The sequence below is a fragment of the Alligator sinensis genome, unplaced genomic scaffold (assembly GCF_000455745.1).
Source record: "Alligator sinensis unplaced genomic scaffold, ASM45574v1 scaffold352_1, whole genome shotgun sequence".
NCBI classification, from domain to species: Eukaryota; Metazoa; Chordata; order Crocodylia; family Alligatoridae; genus Alligator; species Alligator sinensis.
The window spans coordinates 1,514,265-1,524,768 of record NW_005842223.1 but is presented as its reverse complement, the minus strand read 5'-3'; the positions used below and the strand labels follow the sequence as shown (position 1 = coordinate 1,524,768).

The 10,504-nt window shown below is 40.9% G+C and overlaps 1 protein-coding gene across 12 annotated transcripts in view; it reads right to left on the bottom strand.

Moving 5' to 3' along the window:
* The window catches only part of TEAD1 (TEA domain transcription factor 1), a 239,476-nt gene that overhangs the window by 44,385 nt on the left and 184,587 nt on the right, over positions 1-10,504 (bottom strand). The window lies entirely within an intron of this gene.

The window sequence follows — 10,504 nt, the reverse complement described above, 5'->3', positions numbered from 1 at the left end:
TGATTGCAAAAAAATAATTTGCCCTGCCAACAATTCTCTTTATTTCTGACAAAACCCTAGTAACTAAATATTTCCTTCCCATGGATATCACCCTCCATTTGAATGGATTAAGACAGAGTTATATTTGCAGTGCTTTAATATCATCTATAGGGTTTCCTGAACAATTTTCCATGAACAATGGCCAATGTCTGTTTTGGTTTTTGTTCACTTTCAGCTAATACAGTTAAGATGTTTCAGAGAATGAGAGTGTGGACACACAAGGCAATTACTTCAGGGAAATTTACCCCAGATCTTACTCTGTAGTAGTTTTTCTCTGTAGTAAGGGAGAGAACATAGGACCAGCATTCAAAGCTGGCTGTCCCCAACAGATGCTGTTCTTAGCTAGTTAGGAGAGGAGAAGCCAGTTTGCTTAGAGCAGGGGTTCCCAAACCGTGGTACCTGTACCCCTGGGGATATGCAAGACCTCTCTGGGGGTATGCAGGAGAAATTGTGTAATGGTGGATTTAACTTTCATTGTAATAATTGGCATTTAAGGGGTTAAAAACACAAATGTACCCTGGTAGGGATCCATGGGCAGCTGGTAAATCTGGAAGGGGGTACACAATAAGAGCAAGACTGAGAACCTCTGGCTTAGAGCAAAAGGCTACTTGGGAATTAAATAGATTAGGGGAGAAAACATGCAACACTAACTCCATAGTAAGTCTCCCCGTGATAAAGTTTTTTTTTCCCCCCGCAGGGTAACTTTACCTTGGAAATAGAAATACCTTTTTCATAATAAGGCTGCATATCTTGTATCTGCTCCATTTTTACTACGGGGTAAACTCAAGTGCTCTATATTGTTAAGTATTTAGAAAAGCCAGGGTCTAAAGCATCTCAAAGTAAGGCCCAATGAATTTCTTTGCGTCCACGTTCATTAGCTGTAAAATGGGCATAATAATAATGTCCCATCATTACTGCAAAGAATAAACTCATAACTATTTGTGAAGTATACAAACACTGGAGTGGTGACAACCACAGAGAAGCCCATGAGGAAATTAGTAATTCTGTATTCAGAGCAAGGTTTGAATAGTGTTCAGTAAATAAGGCATAGAGCTACCCACTGAAGAACGAAGAGAAAACAAACTATGGAACAGCTGCTCATTAAGAGAGGCCATCCATGCTGTGCACTGAATGAAGCAGGAAAAAATAAATATGTGATCATGTCATTAAAGTCTGCATCAGAGCATGCACGTGCGCTCGCATGCACACACACACACACAGAGCATTTCCTAACTTTGGAATGTTTGGCTTCGCTTTCTGAATGATGTTTTTAAAACAGTTTTACAGAAGTTGTGTATGTATGTGATATAGCATATAAATGTATATATCGGTATACAATATACATATAAACATATAAACAGAAGCCAAACCCTGCTTTGGTAAGCAAAGCTTGAATCAAGAATACAGAAGCCAGGACCAATATCAATGGTATCTCATCGTCAGCTCCGAGCCACTGATGTAACTACAACATGAATGTTCCTACACAGGGCAGGGAAAAAGAACAGCTAAGTCTGATGCACCCTCCTGGTACAAAGCAATGGCACTGTACACATGCTCCTTGACTATATCCTGGCTAAGCTCTGGGCTTGAGCACCATGGATGATTCTTTCCCAAGAACCGCAAACAGCCTTGCAAGATGCAGCAGCCAATCCAGATATATTTTTCTCTGCTGTTCCCTGTGTAGCTGACCAGTTTTTATGGTGATTTTGGACTGTTAGATCAACTGCAGGGACTTGAGGGTTTGGTCCTGACTCGCTCAGATAGGCATAAACAACTAACTTTACAAATACAGAGGAGGACACTGCTATTTCAGACAGCCAACCCCCTGCCTCCCTCCCCGCCCCCCCCGACTGCCATTTAACAAACAAAACAGCTAGCTCCTACAGCTGTGTGAGGCAGGGAAGGAGCGTGATGTAGTGTTCCCTGCTGGCTGTCCAGGGATAGTTGCTTGTTATCCATTTACCGCTATGTTGCTTGTTATCCGTTTACCGCTATGCCAACATTCGCTAATTTACAATGAGCCACTTTTGTGGATTAGTGAAAGTTCATCAAGGTTCTACCCTTCCAGAATCTACTTTCATCATTCACTATTCTCTCTCTCAGGTTCATGAAAAAAGTATCCCTCCCTCTCTTCCAAAATCTCTTCCATTAAAGTGGTCATTTTTATTTACTGGGTTTTGAACAAGCACCAGTAATGATAGCCATGGAGCTGTGGGACCAGTGCTTGCTAGTGAACTTTGTCTGCAGAGCCAGCAGGGGGAGCCAAGAACTATTTTTTTCATGAACTTTGTTAAAATGATGACTTTTTTTGGTTTGGTTTTTGTTGTGGTTGGATTTAGGGCTAAGGGAAAACAAGAGAAAAGGGGGGATATGCTGCAGACAGCCTTTTTCATTTGTTGACACCAATTTTAAGGGAGTCTAGCTTTGGAGAATTGCCTACTAACAAGTGTCTTTCTACTAGTTTCCACCACAATTTTTATCTCGGGCAACTAAAGTTAGACACCTCTGGCCTCAGTTCTGAAAAAGGATACATGCAGGGGGTCCCATGAGATTGCATAAAGTCCACTGAAGTCACAGGAGTCTGCCTTCATCTAGTCAATTGTAGGACTGGGACTAACGCCTGGGGTTTCTCAGCCCACTGAAAAATCTGGACTCTTTAAATTAGGTGCTTCACTACAGACACTTGAATATGAAAGTCTGTGTGAGGTTATGCAGATGCAAAACCTCACACTAATCAAGGGAAGAGACTGATATTTTTGTGTACCTGATTTGACTTATTTTAAATAACCTTGAATCTAGAGTCTGCCACACAATTATTCTTTCCAAATCAATCCATCTAAATATAAAGCTGACTTATGCTTCTTTTCCCAAAATAAAGAGTCTAACTAAACACATTCTTAGGATCTAAACACTGACTTCTTTGTTATGTAATCTATATAGAAAAATAAGTTTCTATACATAGCTGACAAGATACATTCATAATATAAAAATATATTCCTATCAATGTCTTCTATAGTTCAAATGAAGAGGATTTTCTTAAAAATAACATTTATTTCTCCATCCCTTGGGTGATTTGGTAAAGGTTTTGAATTGTACTGCGTTTGGATAATGAAAAAGAATGAGCACATGCATGTTTTTATAGCCCATTTCTAGTCACTTTCACTTTTTAGGCTCTTATAAATAACACTTCCTGTACTCGCATGTCATCAGGGAATGCTTAAGTGCAAAAACCCTATTAAAAACAAAAACTTTAAATAAAAATACCCTAAGAAATATTATTATTCTGCTTTGTCATATCTTTTTTTTTTAATTTCAGACATAACACTCATTGATATTATGGACAGATGGCTGGGCTGATTTTGAAACTTTTCTCATGGTGGTGTCCTTTGTAGCTTTAAAGATGTTTTAGATAGAAGGCTGTTTTCAAGTGCTTGGACTTGGCATGAATGTAGCAGCAGGAGTTGGTTATCCAGAAAGGGAGGGAGGGGGGAGAAAGGGGGAATTTCCTTTGGAATTAGACTGACTAAACAGGTGTCTAGTCAGACCAATTTGGGCTGCAACTGAAGAACCAGATTGAAGCTAGGCAAAATTTATTTAGGCAAAATTCCACAATACTGGAATATTTTAAGTTGCATTTTATTGTCACCTATAAAAAAAGATAATTGTGTAAGTTCTCTCTAAACTGTATGTAGATTCATTTTACCCATGTTAGGAAATACAAAATTATGCGGTTTTACTATTAATAGAAATTTACTGTGGACCTCCAGAGAACTGTTGAAATGAAAATATAAAGCAATCAGGTAAAGAGATCCTGTTGCCAGGTACAGCCTGATAAATAAAATGGTCTAATTTGATGAGGGTGCTAATGTTTACATTTATTGTAGAGGAAATGCATTTATCCTCTAAGAAGCAACTCTGGGACTTAAAAGCATAGTTCATAGTTCAAAAGGACTATACTACTTGGAAGAACAAAAATGCATTAGTCACGTGTATGTTTGTTTTTCATGTAAAAAGGAGGGAGTTATTTTGCTTATGCTTCCCTGAAGAATCTCTCTCTCAGATGTTACAAATGTCTCATCCTACATCCAGAATTCTGATTGGCAATCTATAAAAATTCTCCATGTTAAAATGAATGTATTATTTCCTTTCTATGATATTAGGAAAGATTTCCTTTTTAAAAAAATATTGAACAATTGATTAGGCTGGGAAAAAAATTAATCTTGACTGGTAGAAGTCTAGAATGAACATTTGAGATGCATTTAAATACTCAGTCTAAAGTAATATAAATGCCCGATATTTAGGGGATTTAGTACTTTCATACCCTGATTGCTAATGCAAGGATCCCAGAAACTTTTAATACTCCATTCCTATAATAGTTCCCTGGGGGTGGACTTTTGTGCAAGATCCTGTACAGACAAATGGGGTCTACATGTCTAATTGTTGTATTAGGTTTTCTGGGGCACTAGTAAGGGTTCTTCTGCCTAGCTAGTCTCCTACTATAGAAGACACCATGCCACATAATTACATGCATTTTAAAGCAGTTAGATTTTTTTGCCTCTGCTATTATGACAGGCTTTTGTTGTCTTCTAATAAATGTTGATAATTATTTGTTAAATTATTTGTTAAATGATACTTGCTTTTATTTACCAAGAAACATCATTAAAATGTATTGAAAAGCACCTGTTTACGAGCTTACAATCATTTCATTGTTAAGAAAGGGAATAAAGGAATGTAGCGTAAGTTATCATACAACAAATCTTCAAGGTGGAAAATGTACACAAGTGCCGTGAATTTCTTGCTTATGGCTAATTTATGTACTTTATAAAAATAGCAACTTTAATTTCCATACCATGTAAACTGTATCTGCAACCAAATGGTGAATCAGCAGAAGAGAAGGAGAGCCATAGTTATTTAAGATCTTCTGAAATAGTGTTAAATAAGGTCATATGCAGGTTTAGCCTCTCATCTCTCAGGTGTGGTTTTGGAAGTTGCTACAAAATTCTTGTCAAGCTAGAGGTGCCTGAGGAGAAGTCTAGAAAAATCCTAGGAGCTTTTGGGCCATTATACTGCCAAGGCAGCTTTGCTTATTCTCCTTTTCAGTGTTTCAAGCAAAGAGGCTTTCACCTTTGCCCTCATAAGGCTGTTCTACAGTCTCTGGACTACTTCATATGCCATTATTTACAGCTGGATGTAGAGAGTCAAACCAATTTAGAGTAAACTAGGTCCTATCCTGCAACTGGTGGCAGCTCTTATACATTCCCTACCATACATGATACATTTAGAGAAGTTGCTACTCTAACATTTCAGCAATAGTAGAACAGGTGGAAATTACAGCACTGAAACCCTTTTGGTACGCAGAACCTGCCCTCCCTGGCAACAGTCTTCTAGTCCTCCCATAGATGACTCTTCACTCTTCTCTCTGAAACAGCAGAGCTGCAATTCCTATCATTATACTGACAAGCCAATCTATTTGGCTGAGCAAAAGTGGCAGCTATCAGTTCTACCAGGTGTTCAGGTGCTCCCCTCCACCAGCTTCTCTAGCTCTCTTCTGTTTCCAGTCCTTTCCATCTGTCTCCACTACTCTACTGCACAGCTGTTTGTCCTTCTGCTGCTAATCACTTGCTTTCCAACTGTCCCTTTCCCTTTCCCACACACAGATTACTTGAACATTCAGGAAATAAAGGTTAAAGTCTGTGCTGGGTATTAAGCAACACAAGGAAATTTGCAGAGTACTACTTTTCCTTGCCTTCATTATGTAATGAAAAAATATTGGAGTAACTTAAAAAAAAACCAACAGCTTCCTAGTATACAAGTGCAAGGTGTTAAAAACATGAAACTTTCTCAAAGCACGCTTCTCATCAAGAGAGAATGCTTGTCAGGTTCTCAACCCCATATGGCAGGAACTCTAGCTGCAAATAAACTATGGCAGCAAGAGCTGTATTGTAATTTACCCAGGCTTCCTGCCCACCATCTTTCTATTCAGTCCTCTAACTTTCCACTGCAATGCAAGTGTGCATGTTTTACGTTCCCCAGAGTCTGCACCTGCCTAGAAAATGAGCGATCAGAGGTCTCTCCCGAACCTTGTATCACATATACCATATGAATGCAATGCACTGCATGCTGAGCTGTGTGATAATACTTAGAACCTGACCTTCTGATACCCACAGTTGCCAAAGCAGCACCTTTTACCCATTTTTACTCAATTATGTTGCAAATCTATTCATTTCACTCCATTGGTTTCACATTATTAATACCAGTTATGTGACTGGAGATCACATATCATAAGGCAAAGATATCTTTGGTTAAAGCTGTGCCATTCCTCACAGGGAAGATGTAAACCTTAAATCACTGAACTGCTCTATTGTTCACTTTTTACAGCCATATGATATTACAGACATGCAGATGCTGTGTAAACAGGTTTTCCAAACTTTGATATATACCTGTTACGGCCAATAATAAATACATGTTTAAAACAGTGAGATGACAATGTCAAGGTGGTACACCACAGCCTTTGTGGTGATTTTGGCTGTTGGACTGGGAATGTGGGAAATTTAAGGCATCTCTGTTTTAACTCCACTGCCTTGGGCCCTACCCATGCACCATACAGCTCTTTGCAGTTACATTACAACATGCTATTTTCCCTATAACCTGAAGGCACATGCATGCAACATCATCTATTCCTGCACAGTATTCTGTGTGTGCAAGAGTTCATAAATCACTAATATACATGGTGATCAGTGAATAAGCTGAGGGCTTGAAAGGTCTCACATAACTATAAGGTAAATAGAAAGATTTCAATGTTCAATTCTGTATTGGGAACATAAAGGAAGTGTGCTTTCTTGAGAACTGGGATTAATATTTACAGAGATGTAAAACAACTAGGTTGAGAAGTCACGGCTTAGAGCAGTGCTTCCCAAACTTTTCCTCAGCGTGACCCCATTTATGACCCCATGTTCACATCATGGCCCCTCAACTCCCAGCTCGCAGCCTCCCACCCCCCAGGTGCCCTGCACTGCCGACTCACAGCTCCCTGGCCCTACTGATGCCCCTCACTCCCAACCCACAGCCCCCCACCCTCCAGGTGCCCCTCACTCCCAACCCATAGCCCCCGCCCTTGCTGCTGCCCCTCACTTCCAATCCGCAGACTCCCACTCTCCCCAGATGCCCCAGGGCCGGGGCCCGCAGCCCCCTGCTCCCCCACCCCAGCAGCACCTAGGCCCCGGCTGCTGACTGCAGGAAGCAGAAGTTGCTGAGGCCAGAGCTGGAAGCCCAGCTCCCTGCCCCCCGACCCTGTTCCCTCCCCCATGGGCGGCACGGCCAGAGTGGAGCCTGTGGAGTGGGGAAAGGATGCAGGATACCTGCTGCAGGCTTGGGAATCCCCACCCTGCTACCCTTTCCCCTGGGCCTCTACAGCACCACGGGCAGGGTCTGGCATGGGAGAAAGAGCCGTGCCAGGTCCCGTCCGTGCATCTGAGCTGCATTCACTGATGTTGCAACCCCATTTAGGGTCACAACCCACAGTTTGGGAATTGCTGGCTTAGAGAAATATGGACCACCGTCTCCTTCAGATGGCCTGCTGTGTAGATGGCAGACCATCTCCTTCAATTTGTGGTTGGGGTGCACCTGTCCTCACAGGGTAATGGACCTGGTTTGCTGGTCTTCCCTCAGAGACTGGAGGAAAACAATGAGCTTTTATCTAGCCCAGAGAAAACGTTGTTCTGACAGGCCACCCACGCTATCCTTCACTGCTGTAGATAGAGTGGCCTCTTACTGACACCACTGGCCATGTGGATTCTAGGTTTTGCTGATTCTATGTTTTTGACAAGAAAAAAGTAGCTCTGAAAAGCCTTTACTAGCTTTCTAAGAGCCCAAGGGACAGCTGTGAACAACTGTTTATTTGCCCCAAGACTGCTCCTGCAGCGTGGAGTAGGGATCTATATAAGAATTATAGAAAAGTAGGGCTGGTACAGCTCTCAGGTCATATGGACTCCTTCTTACATAGAAAGCTAAATGAAAAGACAAAGTTGCCTTGCATTCATAATACTTATAACAATCCTCTTTGCGTCTTCATCCCATCTGAACCAGCCAGGTTAAGGGAAAGAATTAGCTAGCATTTAGATGGACTTGGGGCTCAGAGGAGATTTCTGACTGTGCCTGAGGTTAGATGAGATTGAGACAGAGCTGGTGGGTTGAAGAAGGCAGGGGAAGAGCTGGTTGTATTTCTGTCCAGCATATGAGCTGCATCCCTTGCAATATAAATGACAGGAAGTTGCTGGCAGTTAATTCTGAGATGGTCCATAACTTTGGCACTTCCCCCACCACTATTATTCCAGAGCATGGATTTGTGAATCTTTTGTGTATGTTGTCCATGACTTTTCCCAGGGTCTCAAGGAAGGGATATTTATGGGCAATGGGATTGGCACAAAATGAAACCCTACAAAAAAAATATAGTTTTATACATTACAAAAAAACTCAGAATGTCTAATGTAAATATCTTCTGGGAGTAATCCCACTGGGTGCATCTACACGCGCAATTAGCACGTAGCAATAAACTCTGGTGCAATTCACACCAGTTTATTGCTCCCACGCACAGTGTTTACACATGCTCCCAGGACTGCATTGAGAACATTGAGCTAGGGTGGGGTAGCCCCAGCTGGCAGGGGAGCCGGGGAGTGGAGGAGGGGGTCAGGCTGCCAGACCAGGGCTGCTGTGCTCAACATGCTGCAGAGGCGCTGGCTGGGGCACAGGGGTGCTACAGTGTGGGGCTGGCTGACAGGCCTTTCCTGCAGTATAGCACCCTCATACTCCAGCCAGCCCCAGTCATTGTCTACATGTGCATTTCAGCAGGCATAACTACTCTGCTATAGGATAGTACTTGTCCTGTACAGTACTACCTTACAGTGGAGTTAATTAATTTACTGCCCCCTAATAGGTGACATTTAATTGTGGAGCTAATTCGCCAGCTCTGCAGCAAAGTGTGTGTGTAGATGCACCCACTGAGTTCAAAGGAGTCATTACTACTTTACACCAGAGTGAAAAGGATCACAGTACAATCCCCAAGAGCATAGTCTTAAATCCTCTGTGTTAAATGAAGAATTTGAAAATAAGTATTTATAAGTATTTATAAAATACGGAATTGATACAACATAGAAAGAGAAAATAATGGATTTATTCCTGATATTGACAGGTCTAAGTGGCTGCAAATTTGGCCCAAACTTTTGACACACACCTAAGGTTAATTCAACATAAAATACGGCACTGAACAGCATAACATTCTGCCACATATATTCATATCTGAATTGTTAAGATATGTTGCATTTTCACTATAGTATTTCTCTCAGACTCCTCTGTTGCAAGTATTCCTCTGTTCTGTGCTATGTCTCTGATCCCCATTATGCAGGGTAAACACTCCCTAGATAACATCCCCTGGCCGTAGCTCATAAATTCTATGGTTTCTAGTACAGAATTATAAAACAGCATGTGACAGCTTTACTCTGTTCCATACTATTGTATTTTACCAGCAATTTGAAGAAAGAACCATCTATACCACATGCTCATAAGAATTTGCTTTTCAGAAATCATCTCAATACAAATTCTTGGTTCTGCAATGTTTCTTCTACAGGAAACTGAAATGAGCTCTTTTGATTTCTGATGATTTGTGATATGTAGTAGAAGCAGTTAAACTGCTAACAAACATTCACAGCAACAAAACATTGGTGAGTGTCAAAAAAGCAGCTCAGTAAGGATTAGAGGAATTAGAAAAAAATATTGTGTCCAGATCCACTAATGGTCTGCAATACTGCAGTGCAAAATCCAACTTTTTTGACTGAATTTGGCCTCAAGAGAAATTCAAGTTAAAACATGCACCATGTTTGGACATTTAGAGAACTGTTTGTGCAAAATATCAACCCACACTGCTCAGAGGCAAAAATTAAAACCAGGTTAAAACTGAATTAAGGGGGAAAACTCTGTATTGTAATGAGTAAAATTATCTAACACTGATGCATAGGGTGATTCAATAGCTTCTTGTGTAAATGACACTTTAAAAAGTCGTATTAAACGATGAGATTCAGTGGGTGATACATTTTATTTCGAGTCTCCTGGAGTATAACATGGGTGATTATGCTCTCTTCTTGGCACCCAGAGAAACTGTGATCATATCACAAAGACCATGGTTTAACAAAGCACCTATGAATGTACCTGATTTTTAAGCAGGTCCTTAAACTTTTCTGTTCAAGGAAAACCTTTAAGCACATGTGTACCTTTAAGTATTCTGCTGAATAAAGCCCTCCCAAAACAGAGAAGCTTAGTACAACTGGTAAACTGCATCAATGAGGTAGTTTGGCATAGTTGTGCAGTGAAACTTCCTCAGCTTCCAGAAGTGGCAAATGTGACAGGCCCTGATTTTTCTAGCATTAGCTTCTATAGTTATACAAGCAATAACTTTTATAAAAAATGGTTGGAA